This window comes from Trachypithecus francoisi, unplaced genomic scaffold, assembly GCF_009764315.1.
Source record: "Trachypithecus francoisi isolate TF-2019V2 unplaced genomic scaffold, Tfra_2.0 Lachesis_group12, whole genome shotgun sequence".
Taxonomy (NCBI): domain Eukaryota; kingdom Metazoa; phylum Chordata; class Mammalia; order Primates; family Cercopithecidae; genus Trachypithecus; species Trachypithecus francoisi.
The window spans coordinates 64,235,749-64,251,358 of NW_022681457.1; positions in this window are offsets into that span (position 1 = coordinate 64,235,749).

The window sequence follows — 15,610 nt, forward strand, 5'->3', positions numbered from 1 at the left end:
TAATGTCTCTACAGGAAACCAGGATTGAAAGCCAGAATTTTGCTTTGTTCACTTCTTTATCCCTACCACCCATACAATTGTTGTCACAGTGAATGTAATTAATAAAGCTGTTAAAAGAAGGCATGATCATATTCAGTTGTTCCAGGACAGGTTCTTTAAGAGAATTATCTGTCTCCATGGAGTTACTTTGTTGAAACCAGTAGGCCACAAGCTTGATTTAGTTATTTCACAATGTATACATATGTTAAAACATCATGTCTATGCTGTAAATATGTACAATTTTTGTTTATCAATTATACCTTAATAAAGCTCAAGGAAAAATCAACAGATCACACACATATATTTATGTTTCTTAATACTCTTCTATATCATTTGCTATGGTTTAATGTTTATGTCCCTCCAAAATTTATATGTTGAAATCCTCACCCCCAAGGTGATGGTATTAGGAGGCAGGGGCTTTGGGAGATGATTAGTTCTTGAGGGTGGAGGCCTCATGAATGGGATTAGTGCCCCTATAAGAGAGGCAGGAGAGACCCCCTCACCCTTTCCACTATGTGAGGTTAAAAAAGACAGTTGTTTATGAGGAGCAGGCCTTCACCCAACACTCAACCTGGACTTGAGAAGTACATTTCTGTTGTCTTTAAACGACCCAGCCTGTAGCATTTTGTTATAGCAGCTAAAATGGACTAAGACACTAGTGTGCCATATATGTATAATTCTTCCAATACCAAAGAGCGTTTATTTCAAAACTGTTTTGACTGTTGTGGTTCCTTTTCACTCACATATTATTAAATCAGCCTGTCAATTTCTATGGAAGGGGAAAAGCTTCTGGGATTATAATATAGATTATATTGATCTACAGATCAATATCCCCATACTGCACTGATTATAGATCAATATGGAGATGATTCACAGTATAACTCATGCACATATCTCTCCTTTTGTTAGTTCCTTAATTTCAGCAATGTTTTATAATATTTAGTGTTCCAGTCTTTCACATATTTTGTTAAACTTATTCCCTAGTATGTCATAATTCTTAAAATTTTGGCAAATGCTATTGATGAACAACCAGAAAATGACCTTTATTATATAAGAATAATTTTTTTTTTGCACATTGACTTTCCCGTCACCTCATTACATTCATTTATGAGTTCTAGTAGCTTTTATAGATTTTTAAGGATTTTCTCCATGAAAAACCATGTCATTTGTGAACAAAGACAATCTTACTTCTTCCTATCTAGTCCGAATTTTCTTCTCTCACTGAATTTCCTAGGCCATCCAGTTAAGTGTTGAATAGCAGGAGCAAGAGTGGCTATTCATGGCTTTTGTCTAATCTTAGGGGGGAAACATCCAGTTATTTACTATTAACTATAAAGTTAGTCTTTTATTTTTTGTAAATGTCCTTTGTCAGAGTGAAGAATTACCATTTATCATTAAAATGAGTTTTATATTGTCAAATGCTTTTTCTTCATCGTTTCAGATTGTTGTATAATTTTTCATGTTTATTTTCTTCATACTGTGGTTTACATTGATTTTGTTGTTGTTGTTGTTGTTGTTATTGTTTTGAGGCGGAGTCTCACTCTGTCACCCAGGCTGGAGTGCAGTGACCGGATCTCAGCTCACTGCAAGCTCCGCCTCCCGGGTTCACGCCATTCTCCTGCCTCAGCCTCCCGAGTAGCTGGGACTACAGACTCCCGCCACCTCACCCAGCTATTTTTTTGTATTTTTTTTAGTAGAGACAGGGTTTCACCGTGTTAGCCAGGATGGTCTCGATCTCCTGACCTCGTGATCCGCCCGTCTCGGCCTCCCAAAGTGCTGGGATTACAGGCTTGAGCCACCGCGCCCGGCCCGTGGTTCATATTTCTATCAGCATTTTGGTCACACCATTTAACCATTCTCTGCAAGTTCCAGACTTTCACTCATCTTCCTGTCTTCTTTTCTTCTGAGCCCTCCAAACTCTTCCAACTTCTACCACCTGTTACTCAATTCCACAGCTGCCTTGTTTTGTTTTGTTTTGTTTTTTTTTCAGACGGAATCTCTGTTGCCTACGCTGGAGTACAGTGATGTGATCTCAGCTCACTGCAACCTCTGCTGCCTGGGTTCAAGTGATCCTCCTGCCTTAACCTCCCAAGTAATGGATTACAGGCACCTGTCACCATAAACAGCTAATTTTTGTATTTTTTTTTTTTTTTTTTTTTTTTTTTTTTTTTTTGAGACGGAGTCTCGCTCTGTCGCCCAGGCTGGAGTGCAGTGGCCGGATCTCAGCTCACTGCAAGCTCCGCCTCCCGGGTTTACGCCATTCTCTCGCCTCAGCCTCCCGAGTAGCTGGGACTACAGGCGCCCGCCATCTCGCCCGGCTAATTTTTTGTATTTTTTTAGTAGAGACGGGGTTTCACCGTGTTAGCCAGGATGGTCTCGATCTCCTGACCTCGTGATCCGCCCGTCTCGGCCTCCCAAAGTGCTGGGATTACAGGCTTGAGCCACCGCGCCCGGCCAATTTTTGTATTTTTAGTAGAGACAGGGTTTCACCATGTTGTCCAAGCTGGCCTTGAACTCCTGACCTCAAATGATCTGCCTGCCTCAGCCTCCCAAAGTGCTGGGATTACAGGTGTGAGCCACCATACCTGGCCTCTTCAGGTATCTTTATAGCAACACCCCACTCTTCAGTACCAGTTTTCTGCATTAGTCCTTTTTGTGTCCTATAAAGGAATATCTGAAACTGGGTAATTTATTTATTTATTTTTTATTTATTTATTTTTTTTTTCAGACGGAGTCTCGCTCTGTGGCCCAGGCTGGAGTGCAGTGGCCGGATCTCAGCTCACTGCAAGCTCCGCCTCCCAGGTTCCCGCCATTCTCCTGCCTCAGCCTCCAAGTAGCTGGGACTACAGGCGCCCGCCACCTCGCCCGGCTAGTTTTTTGTATTTTTTTAGTAGAGACAGGGTTTCACCGTGTTAGCCAGAATGGTCTCGATCTCCTGACCTCGTGATCCGCCCGTCTTGGCCTCCCAAAGTGCTGGGATTACAGGCTTGAGCCACCGCGCCCGGCCTGGGTAATTTATTTTTAAAAGAGGTTTATTTGGCTCGTGGTTCTGCAGGCTGTACAAGAATGGTATCAGCATCTGTTCAGTTTCTGGTGAGGCTTCAGGAAGCTTTTACGCATGACAGAAGGTAAAGGGGGAGCAGGCATCTCATATGGCAAGAGAGGGAAAAAGAGAGATGGCAGGCACTTTAAAACAACCCGCTCTCACATGAACTAATAGAGTGAGAACGTACTCATTAGCATGAGGAAGTCACCAAGCCATTCGTGAGGGATCTGCCTGCATGACCAAAACACCTCCCACTAGGCCATACCTTCAACACTGGGGATCACATTTCAACATGAGACTTGAAGGGGACAAAACATCCAAACTACATCAAACCCATCAAAAATTACAAAGGAGACTAGGTGTAGTGGCTCACGCCTGTAATCTCAACACTTTGGGAGGCCGGCGCAGGAGGATCACTTGAGCTCAGGATTTCTTTTTTTTTTTGAGACAGTCTCGCTCTGTCACCCAGGCTGGAGCGCAGTGGTCACTGCAAGCTCTGCCTCCCGGGTTTACGCCATTCTCCTGCCTCAGCCTCCCGAGTGGCTGGGACTACAGGCGCCTGCCACCTCGCCTGGCTAGTTTTTTGTATTTTTTTAGTAGAGACGGGGTTTCATCATGTTAGCCAGGATAGTCTCGATCTCCTGACCTTGTGATCCGCCTGTCTCAGCCTCCCAAAGTGCTGGGATTACAGGCTTGAGCGACCGCGCCCAGCCAAGCTCAGGATTTTAAGACCAGCCTGGACAACATAGCAAGACCACATCTCTACAAGAGACCACAAAAATTAGCCAGGTACTGTGGTGCGTACCTGTAGTCCCAGCTACTCAGGAGGCCGAGGGGGGAGGATCACTTGGGCCTGGGAAGTGAAGGCTACAGTTAGCTGTGATTGGACCACCAGCCTGAGTGACAGAGCAGGACCCTCTTTCAAAAAAAAAAATTACAAAAGGAATCTCAGGATCACAGATCTACAGTAGACTCAGCAAACACCATTTTTGAGCAGAAAAACCAGCCCCCAAGGGAATGTCCACAGAAGAAACACAAACTCATAGATTATGTAATATGTTGTTTAAGTTCTCCCGGAGTGTTTGGGGAATGAACTAATATGACATACTGAAAACTAAAAGAACTACAAATCCAATACCAAATTAATTATCCATGGATACGAAGGCTGACGTGACTGAAACAAGGGAGGGCCTGGAAAGAGTAGTAAGTGATGAGGTCAGAGAGGTAAACAGGAATAGCATGGAGATCATTTAAACCATTCAAGCCATTCTAAGGATGTTGTCATTTTCTTTTGTGAGTTCACTAGTGCAATCAGAAGCAGCCAACTGATTCCATTCCATATTTTGGAATCCTTATATTCCCCATCCTCACCATCATGGATTATCTAGAAGCCACCTAGTGTCTGAGTTATACATCCAGAACTGTGAAGGGTCTGAAATGTTACTCTACACTTACAAATGAATGAATGAGTCTGCCAGTTATATACACAGGACTTCTGGATCAGGAAACCTTTTACTTACACAGTAGTTTGTGTTGGTTCCTTCATACCTCATTTCCCCATGGGGCAGTGCAGTGAGGTGTCCTTGCATGTGCAGGGCTTTGCATCACAGGACGAAAATCCCAAAATCATTTAATTCAAGGCTTATCTGGGAGCTGCTCACTCATCTCCCCTCCAGAGATCGAGTGGAAGAGAGACCTACCTTTTGCTCTGAGATGAATGTAAATGAATTCTTTCCTTGAGAAGGAGGGAAAGGTTTCTAGCCCAGAATGTAAGAAATTGGCTCCATGGAGATAAAAGGGGTCCCTAAACCATTACCCTTAGAATGGGGACAATACGGTTTTGGGGAGAGGAGAAAATATCTTTACAGCATGTCAATTTTCCTTGCTCAGGAGATACACACAGTGCAGGAAAACCAAGAAATCCAGGGAAGATTGTCTTCCAACATGCAATCTGCAAAAGCTTTCAAGCCCTTCGTGCCAGTTATTAGTTTGCCATGGCATGACTAGTATTCCATTTTCCAGTGTTACCTGGATGTTGCTATCTTTAAACATGATCAGATTTGACAAACAATTCCAGATTCCCATTTAATATATCTGTTGCCTGCAATCAGTTCTGGTACCAAATACTTTTTATAAGTTAAGAGTTCAATTTCAGGAAACAAAATGTTTTAAATATTTAAGCAGTAAATTACGTAACACGAATTAGGGTCTAACAAAATCATTAAAATAGTGATGGAAATTAATGCTACATTGGACTTTCAGGAATTACTTCTAGAACAAGACAGCCAAATTTATTCCCCATGAAAGATGCTACATCTGACTCAAACAAGAAAGTCACAATTTGCTTGAATAAAAATTGAACTTTAATATACTCTCCTATATATACTGAATATGGTAAATTTCTCCAAGTTTTAGAAAAATAACAATAAGTTTTATAAAATTAATTTAAATTTTTAATTCCTGTCTCTCCTTATTTTATTAAAAACAATTCCACTTTATGAAAAGTACCAACAACAATAAAACATATATTTCTAATTATCACTTAGATTTGGCAACTATCAACTTTAATAGATCCTATGTTGTGTTTAAATGTGTAATACATTTATTCATTGTAAAAGAGGATGTCACAGACAGCTTTTAAATTTTCCCTTTTCTGAATCCCTGGTCACATATTCTCCTTCTGAAGCACGAACTAATATTAATCTGGTGTGTATCCTCAGGCCACTTTTTACATAATTTTTTTTTTGAACAATATGTAGCATTGTGTCATGAGGGTTTATTTTAAACTCATGTAAACTTTTGCATGCAATTATTCTGCAGTATCATACAGATGATGACACAGAAGATTTTGCATCTTTTTTTTTTTTTTTTTTGAGACGGAGTCTCGCTCTGTCACCCAAGCTGGAATGCAGTGGCCGGATCTCAGCTCACTGCAAGCTCCGCCTGCTGGGTTTACGCCATTCTCCTGCCTCAGCCTCCCGAGTAGCTGGGACTACAGGCGCCCACCACCTCACCCGGCTAGTTTTTTGTATTTTTTAGTAGAGATGGGGTTTCACCATGTTAGCCAGGATGGTCTCAATCTCCTGACCTCGTGATCCTCCCGTCTCGGCCTCCCAAAGTGCTGGGATTATAGGCTTGAGCCACTGCGCCCGGCCTGCATCTTATTTTTTAAAGAAGTATCATTATGTGCATACTTACTAAGAACCAGGAAATATAAAATTAAATAAAAAGAAGTATACTGTCCAGGTGCAGTGGCTCACTCCTGTAATCCTAGCAGTTTGGGAGGCTGAGGTGGGTAGATCATGAGGTCAGGAGATCGAGACCATCCTGGCTAACACGGTAAAACTCCATCTGTACTAAAAATACAAAAACTTAGCTGGGTGTACTGGCACGCACCTGTAGTTCCAGCTACTCAGGAGGCTGAGGCAGAAGAATCGCTTGAACCTGGGAGGCGGAAGTTGCAGTGAGCCGAGATCATGCCCCTGCACTCCAGTCTGGGCATAGAGCAAGACACCGTCTCAAAAAAAAAAAAAAAAAAATACTGATTTTTAGTCTCACAGTGTATATTAATCCGCATTCTCTCTAATGCTCAATTGTAATTTTGGCCATGGGTGTACCTTCAAGCTCACTTCTGTGTCTCTGGAAATGACTCTATTAATTTTCAAAACATTATTAAACTTTACAAACACAGAAAGCTTTTCTTAACTATAGAAAAACACATGCCCACAACATATATTAACAGTTGTTAACATTCTGCCATATTTACTTAAGAATAGGATTTTGTTGAATGATTTTAAAGTTGTAGACATCATGATAATTGACCCTAAATACTTAAGCACATAGACGACTTCATCCTTTTGAGTGTTATTCATGGAATCTGATATTCCTAAAATCAGTCTTTAAATCCATTAGACCAGAGTCAGCGAACTTTTCCTGTAAAATGCCATATAGCAAATATTTTAGGTTTTGCGGGTCATAGTCTCTCTGTTGCAACTGGTCAAGTCCAGTTACAGCACAAAAGCCACTATACATAGTACATAAATGAGTAAGTATGTCTGTGTTCCCGTAAAACTGTATTTACGAAAACAGAGCGTGGGCCAGATTAGACCTGCGGGCCATAGCTTACTAAACTCTGCACTAAAGTCACAATTTATTTTTATGCCCAAATTATCACAACTCATGCCGGTGGGAATCCCTTCAAGCTGGTGACTGTGTCTTTCCTTTTTATTTGTTCTTTTATAAAAATGGAGATGAGGGCCGGGCACGGTGGCTCATGCCTGTAATCCTAGCACTTTGGGAGGCTGAGGTGGGCGGATCACGAGGTCAGGAGATCGAGACCATCCCCATCTCTACTAAAAATACAAAAAATTAGCCAGGCATGGTGGCGGGCACTTGTAGTCCCAGCTACTCAGGAGGCTAAGGCAGGAGAATGGCATGAATCTGGGAGGCGGAGCTTGCAGTAAGCCGAGGTCGCGCCACTGCACTCCAGTCTGGGAGACAGAGCAAGACTCTGTCTTAAAAAAAAAAGAAAAAAAATGGAGATGGAGTCTCACTATGTTGCCCAAGCTGGTCTCCAAATCCTGAGCTCAAGCGATCCTCCCACTTCAGTCTCCTAAAGTGCTGGAATTACAGATGTGAGCCACCGCACCCAGCCATACTCTGTGTCTTTGAAAAGATCCTAATTTGTTAACAAATCATTGCTTTCTGACTCAAGTTGGCCCAAATCACCTTGTAATCCCCCTGTACCATTCTTAGAGGTAGTCATTTCTTCAAGAAGTGCTGGTTAATTTTATGGGGAACATTTAAAGGCAGAATGTTGGCCGGGCGCGGTGGCTCAAGCCTGTAATCCCAGCACTTTGGGAGGCCGAGACGGGTGGATCACGAGGTCAGGAGATCGAGACCATCCTGGCTAACACGGTGAAACCCCGTCTCTACTAAAAATACAAAAACTAGCTGGGCGAGGTGGCGGGCGCCTGTAGTCCCAGCTACTCGGGAGGCTGAGGCAGGAGAATGGCGTAAACCCGGGAGGCGGAGCTTGCAGTGAGCTGAGATCCGGCCACTGCACTCCAGTCCGGGAGACAGAGCGAGACTCCGCCTCAAAAAATAAATAAATAAATAAATAAATAAAGGCAGAATGTAATGGACTGAATGTTTGTGCCTCCCCGCAAATTCATGTGTTGAAACCCTGATCTAATGTGATGGTACTTAGAGGTGGGACACTGGGAGGTAATTAGGTTTAGACGAAGTCGTAAGCATGGAGCCCCCAACCCTGCCACCCTATAGAAGGGCACTAATTCTCTTCCTCTCTTTCTTTCTCTCTCTTCTCTATGTGTACACACTCAGGAAAGGCCTTGTGACCACACAGCGAGGAGGTAGCCATCTGCAAACCAGGGAGAGGGTCCTCACCAAGAACCCGACCGTGCTGGCACCCTTATCTCTGTGTGTGTGTGTCTCACTCTTTTGCCCAGGCTGGAGTGCAGTGGTGCGATCTCGATTCACTGCAACCTCTGCCTCTTGGGTTCAAGAGATTCTCCTGCCTCAGCCTCCTGAGTAGCTGGGACTGCAGGCACACACCACTACGCCTGTCTAATTTTTGTATTTTTGGTAGAGATGGGTTTTCACCATGTTGGCCACGCTGGTCTCAAACTCCTGACCTCAAGCGATTCACCCACTTCAGCTTCCCAAAGTGCTGGGATTACAGAAGTGAGCCACGGTACCCAGCCCACCCTCCAGAATTCTGGGAAATAAATGTTTATTGTTTAAGCCACCCAGTCCATGGTATTTTGCTGCAGCAGCCTGAGCAGAATAATTAACATAAGACCAGAACTTGGGCACTCTGGGTCCTCCTTGAGCTTTGGATCAGGTGGCTCCTATACCAGTTCAGTTCACAGTGCTAATTCATATGCTTAACTGAATTTATTTATTTTACGTCCATTGAAAAATAACAGTGATTATGACTGTTTGGGGCTTTATAATGTTTTCTTTTCCCTTAGGCTATAAATCTTGAGTCCTAGTTAAAGCTACCTGTCTGCTTGTTGCTAAAATGTAAATAAAATACTTTCAAAGCAACATTACTGAAGTTTCTACAAAAATAAATGTGCTGAGTTATTTTAATTTTCAAGAAAATTAACATCTCCCAGGGCCAGATCAAAAGCAGAGCCATGTTTTAGCCACCCTGACAGAAGAAACCACCACCGGAAATTTAGTTCAGATGTGGAGACTGATGGGAACACACACACACACACACATAAACACACACACACATACATAAACATACACATACACACATATACACATGCATACACACACATACACACACATACACATGTATACACATACACACACTAAGAAGGATTAAAAGGTTATTACTTACATAACTGAGGTGTCTAGGAGGACAGGTCTGAAAGAAAATGGCTTAAGAGGGCTGGGAGCAGTGGCTCACGCCTGTAATCCCAGTACTTCGGGAGGCCCAGGTGGGCGGATCACCTGAGATCAGGAGTTCAAACCTCTCTCTACTAAAAATACCAAAAAAAAAAAATAGCTGGGTATGGTGACGGGTGTCTGCAATCCCAGCTACTCAGGAGGCTGAGATAGGAGAATTGCTTGAACCTGGGAAATATACCATGTGTTACATATTTTAGTAATCAAACATCCAGGGTGAGCTGTAATAATGAGTCTGACTCCAGTTTTTGGTGCTTGCTCACAGCTCTTAAGTCTCACCTCTCTTTCTTCCTCTCTCAAATCTGGACAAACTGATAAGAAAACTGGCCCCATCTCCTAACTGCAGTAAAAGCCCAAGACAATTTCCTTCCCTGCCTCTTAGGCCATTTTCTTTTTTCTCTTTTTTTTTTTTGAGATGGAGTCTCGCTCTGTCACCCAGGCTGGCGTGCAATGGTGTGGTCTCAGCTCACTGCAGTGTCCCCCCTCAGTGTTTGGTGCTTGCTCACAGCTCTTTGGTCTCACCTCTCTTTCTTCCTCTCTCACATCTGGATGAACTGGAGTCAGACTCATTATTACAGCTCACCCCAGATGTTTGTTGATGACCAAAATATACCATGCTTACATAACTGAATTGGAACTTGTTTACAGTAAGCCATTATAGCATTCTAAGAGACCCAAAACCTGAAGCCTGCAAGGAAGGCACAGTTTTCACTGAGCGCCATCTGCAAGAGCCCAGCATGCGTATTCAGAGAAGTGAAATGAATACTTGGTCATGATCAGTAATGTCTAGGATTCTCAAAGGGTAAGAAGTGCCTTGGTGGCCAGGTGCAGTGGCACATACCGGTAATTCCAGCACTTTGGGAGGCCAAGCCAGGAGGATCGCTTGAGCCTAGGAGTTTGAGACCAGTGTGGACAATCTAGTAAGACCTCGTCTCTACAAAAAAATTGAAAAGTTAGCTAAGCACAGTGGTACACGTCTGTAGTCCCAGCTACTCCGGAGACTGAGGCAGGAGAATGGCGTGAACCTGGGAGGTGAAGTGAGCTAAGATCGTGCCACTGCACTCCAGCCTGGGCGACAGAGCAAGACTCCGTTTCAAAAAAAAAAAAAAAAAGAAAGAAAGAAAAAAAAGAAAAATTGAGATCTTAATTAAACTGGGTATCTGAGCTGGGCACAGTTCAAATGGGAGGTCGGGAGGCTGAGGTGGGAGGTTCACTTGAGCCCAGGAGCTTGAGATCACCCTGGCAACATAAAGAGAGCCCGTCTCCACAAAAAAAAATAACAAATAAGAATAAAATAGAATAAATTGGCTATCTGGCACCTATCAGGGACATGAGAGTTCCACTGGATAGCTTTACCAAGAACCCAGAATTGTGCATTCTGGGAAGTGAAATGTGTGCCATTGTTATTATCAGTCATATCTAACACTGAAGGAAATAAGGAGTTATTAGGCCTTGTATTGTGGCCATAGTATATGTAGAGACATGTGTGATTTACATTTATATGTTAGGTATCTGTAAGATAGGAGATTCCGAGAGTTGTGTACTCTGAAGTGGACACCTCTTAGGCAATGGCCCAATAGTTTGCAAAAAATGTGAAGATGAGGCCATTTGTTGACCAGGTCATCCAGTGCTAAGATGACTGCCTGAAGTTTGGCCAATTGTGTTGACTCTTGGGACATCCTGTTTAAGAGATGCAAAGTAGCAAGATTCCACTAATTTAAAAAACAACACAAAAAATTAAATATTTATGATGGCTGGCAGTGTCGTTCCTACAGTCTGCAAACTCCTATTGCTGCTTACTTGGTTAATCCCAAGGGTCTCCCCAGGTAGCCAACTGGTCTAGGAGAGGGGGTGACTTCCTCCAGTACCACGGCATGTGGCAAGAGACTGAGGACAAAGGAGACCACCTCTCCTGTAGATGGAATATGCCAGAGGGCCCGGATTTGGCTCTATCCTCTATTAAGGAGGCCTCGGTAGCCATGCCAAGTTTGTAGGTTGCTGTTTCTTGACTGAAAACAAATGGGCAGCTAAGTATTAGGTCTGTGAAAGTCTCTATTTCTAGAAGAGCCTAGTATATAGCTAGTCAGTTTGTTTTAATGGAGTCACACCATGGGTTTGAAAAGGGCAGTTTCTTGTATCAGAAGCCCTTAGGAAACTTCTGGCCATCACAGGTGATCTAGAGACTCAAGGACGCATGAGAAGAGGTTGCCAAAGCCCTGGCAGTGAAGGGATCTCTTAGGGCGCTAACAAATGTGTCTGTTGATGTCAATGTGGACAGATTTTAAAGACTTTGCTGGGGGAATCACCCTGTCTGATGTTATGGGTTATTATATAGCTAAGGATACAAAACACTGTACCGGGTAGGGATAATCAACACAGGTCTACAGAACAGAATAGAGAACCCAGAAACATGCAAAGAAACATAACCACTGATTTTTGACAAACCAGTAAAAGCAAATAAATAAAGGCAGATAAGGCTTTTCAACAAATAATGGTGGAGCAATTGAACATCCATAGACAAAGGAAGTGAACATCAACTTAATCCCATACTTTCAACACAAATCACTCAAAATGGATCACAGACTAAAATATAAAATATAAAAGTACAAAATGTTCAGAAGAAAAGACAGGAGAAAATCCTCAGAACTGAAGGCTAGGTTTACCCTAGGTTTAATGGGTTAGGTAAACCCATTAAACAAAAGAAAAAATATCCAAAAACAAGAATATCAGTTTCCACATTAAAAAACTAACAAAGGAAAAGAAATGCAAAGCGAGCAGAAGAGACTATACAGTAAAGATTAAAATGGAAGTCAAGGCCGGGCGCGGTGGCTCAACCCTGTAATCCCAGCACTTTGGGAGGCCGAGACGGGTGGATCACGAGGTCAGGAGATCAAGACCATCCTGGCTAACATGGTGAAACCCCGTCTCTACTAAAAACTACAAAAAACTAGCCGGGCGAGGTGGCGGCGCCTGTAGTCCCAGCTACTCGGGAGGCTGAGGCAGGAGAATGGCGTGAACCCGGGAGGCGGAGCTTGCAGTGAGCTGAGATCCGGCCACAGCACTCCAGCCTGGGTGACAGAGCGAGACTCCGTCTCAAAAAAAAAAAAAAAAAAAAAAAAAAGGAAGTCAATTAAATAAGAATGAACTGTAAAGAAAATCAGTGAAACCAAAAGCCTTAAGAACAATACAACTTACAAACCTCTAGCCAAGGAACAAAGAAGCACATAAATTACTCAGATTGGGAATGAGAGACATGACAGATTCTACAGATATTGAAAGGAAAATCATGAACCCATTTATGCCAATAAATCTGGTAAATAAAATAAAATGAACAAACTCTCTTTGAAGACACAAATCACTAAAGTTCACTTAAGAAAAATAAATAGGCCGGGCACGGTGGCTCAAGACTGTAATCCCAGCACTTTGGGAGGCCAAGACGGGTGGATCACAAGGTCAGGAGATCGAGACCATCCTGGCTAACACGGCGAAACCCTGTCTCTACTAAAAAATACAAAAAGCTAGCCGGGCGAGGTGGCGGGCACCTGTAGTCCCAGCTACTCAGGAGGCTGAGGCAGGAGAATGGCGTAAACCCGGGAGGCGGAGCTTGCAGTGAGCTGAGATCCGGCCACTGCACTCCAGCCCGGGCAACAGAGCGAGACTCTGTCTCAAAAAAAAAAAAAAAAAAAAAAAAAGAAAAATAAATATATATCCCTATATTTATTTTTAAATATATAAATGTATATCCCTATATTTATTTTTAAAATCAGATTTGTAATTAGAAACCTTCCTACAAAGCAAACTGTGGCTTAAATGGCTTCAGTGGTATATTCTACCAAACATTCAGGGAAGAAAACCTAAAAACGCAGAAACTCTTCCAAAAAAGTGGAAGCGTAAGGAATGCTTTCCAACTCAATTAGTGAAGCTATTAAAGTGATACCAAAACCACACAAAGGCATTACAAGAAAACCACAGATCAATATCCTTCATGAACACAGATATAAAAACTTCAACAAAATTTTGGCAAATCAAACCCAACAATACAAAAAAAAAAGATAACACATCAAGAAAATGTAGATTTACTCTCAAAATGTAAAGTTCACTTGATATTTGAAAATCAATGCAATTTACCATTAAAAGACTTTAAGGCCAGGCACGGTGGCTCAAGCCTATAATCCCAGCACTTTGGGAGGCTGAGGTGGGTGGATCACCTGAGGTAGGGAGTTTGAGACCAATATGGAGAAATGCCGTCTCTACTAAAAATACAAAATTAGCCGGGTGTGGTGGTGCATGCCTGTAATCCCAGCTACTCAGAAGGCTGAGGCAGGAGAATCACTTGAACCTGGGAGGCGGAGGTTGCGGTGAGCAGAGACCATGCCATTGCATTCCAGCCTGGGCAACAAAACTGAAACTCCGTCTCAAAAAAAAAAAAAAAGACTTTAAAACAAGGTAAAATGTGATTGTAGCAGGTAAACTCTAAAAAGAACCCCAAATCTCTACTTCCTGGAATTCTTACCCTTGGGTACCCCTCACACATTTTATAAGGGTTGATCTGTAAAGCCCATATAAAACAGAAAAAGTGAGGACATAAAACTTCCTTTTTTTTTTTTTTTTTTTTTTTGAGGTGGAGTCTCGCTTTGTCGCCCGGACTGGAGTGCAGTGGCCGGATCTCAGCTCACTGCAAGCTCCGCTTCCGGGTTTACGCCATTCTCCTGCCTCAGCCTCCAAGTAGCTGGGACTACAGGCGCCCGCCACCTCGCCCGGCTAGTTTTTTTTTTGTATTTTTAGTAGAGACGGGGTTTCACCGTGTTAGCCAGGATGGTCTCGATCTCCTGACCTCGTGATCCGCCCGTCTCGGCCTCCCAAAGTGCTGGGATTACAGGCTTGAGCCACCGCGCCCGGCCTAAAACTTCCAATTTTAGGTTATCAAGGACACTGGTCTCCTTCTTGGGTAGACTCTCCTGCTCTTGGATCACTTTTGTGTTTGAAAGAATCCATGTGATGAGCATCCCTATGGAGAGACCCATGTGGCAAGGAACTAAAGCTTCCTGTCAACTGCCATGGAAAAGATTAGAATTGAATCTTCCAGCCTCTAGCAAGTCTCCTGAGACTGTAGCTCCAGAGACAGCTTAACTGCAATTTCATGCGGGATTCTCAACCCAGACCTACCTAAGCTGTCCCCAGATTAATGTAATATTCTAAAATATGTAAACAAATGTAGAGTGACAGAAAGCAGATCAGTGGTTTCCTAAAGATGGGTAGGTGGGTAAGGAGGAAGAGATTACAGAGGGCCCAAGAAAACCTTAATTTCATGGCTATAAATATGTACCAAAACTTGTATATGTTAAATATGTTTACTTTAAACTTCAATAAAGCTGTTTTTCTTAAAAAAAAAAAAAACTTTACAAATCCCCATTTCCTAATTATTTTACTATTATCTATGCTTTAGAGGTTATTTACATTTATTGCATCTATTCAGTGGAAACAGGATACAATGGTGTGCTATTGCACATGTCTTCCCAACTCCATATTCAGAGACATCGTGTTGCAGCTTGAAATTGGCCAAGACAGAAGTATTTACACCTAGGGTATTGGTAAACACTACAAACCAGAACTTGATCTGTTGTTTTATTGGCCATGTAGACTTAAAAAAGTAGAGAATATGTTAATAATTCAGATTAAACTTAAAAGTGTTTCATGTCTCTAGTTTTCCATTGTGAACAGCACAAAATTTTGAGGAAATATTCTTCCAATATTCAAAATTACCCTATAAAACAAAAAAGTCACTGGCATTATTGATGAATGACTGCAGTTCCAAAAAATTTCTTTACTATTTCAATATCAACTAATATTTACTTTTAAAATAGGCAAGAGATATGAGTAGACATTTTACCATAGAAGTTATATGGGTGGCAAATAAAAACATGATTTAAAATATGCTCAAAATCATAAACCCTTAGAGAAATGCAAGTTAAAACTACAATGAGATATTATTACTCCATCCCTAGTAGCATTATGAACATTAAAAACACAGATCTTAGCAATTGTTGGTGATTATGTGACAAAACTGGAACTCTTGCTCACAAT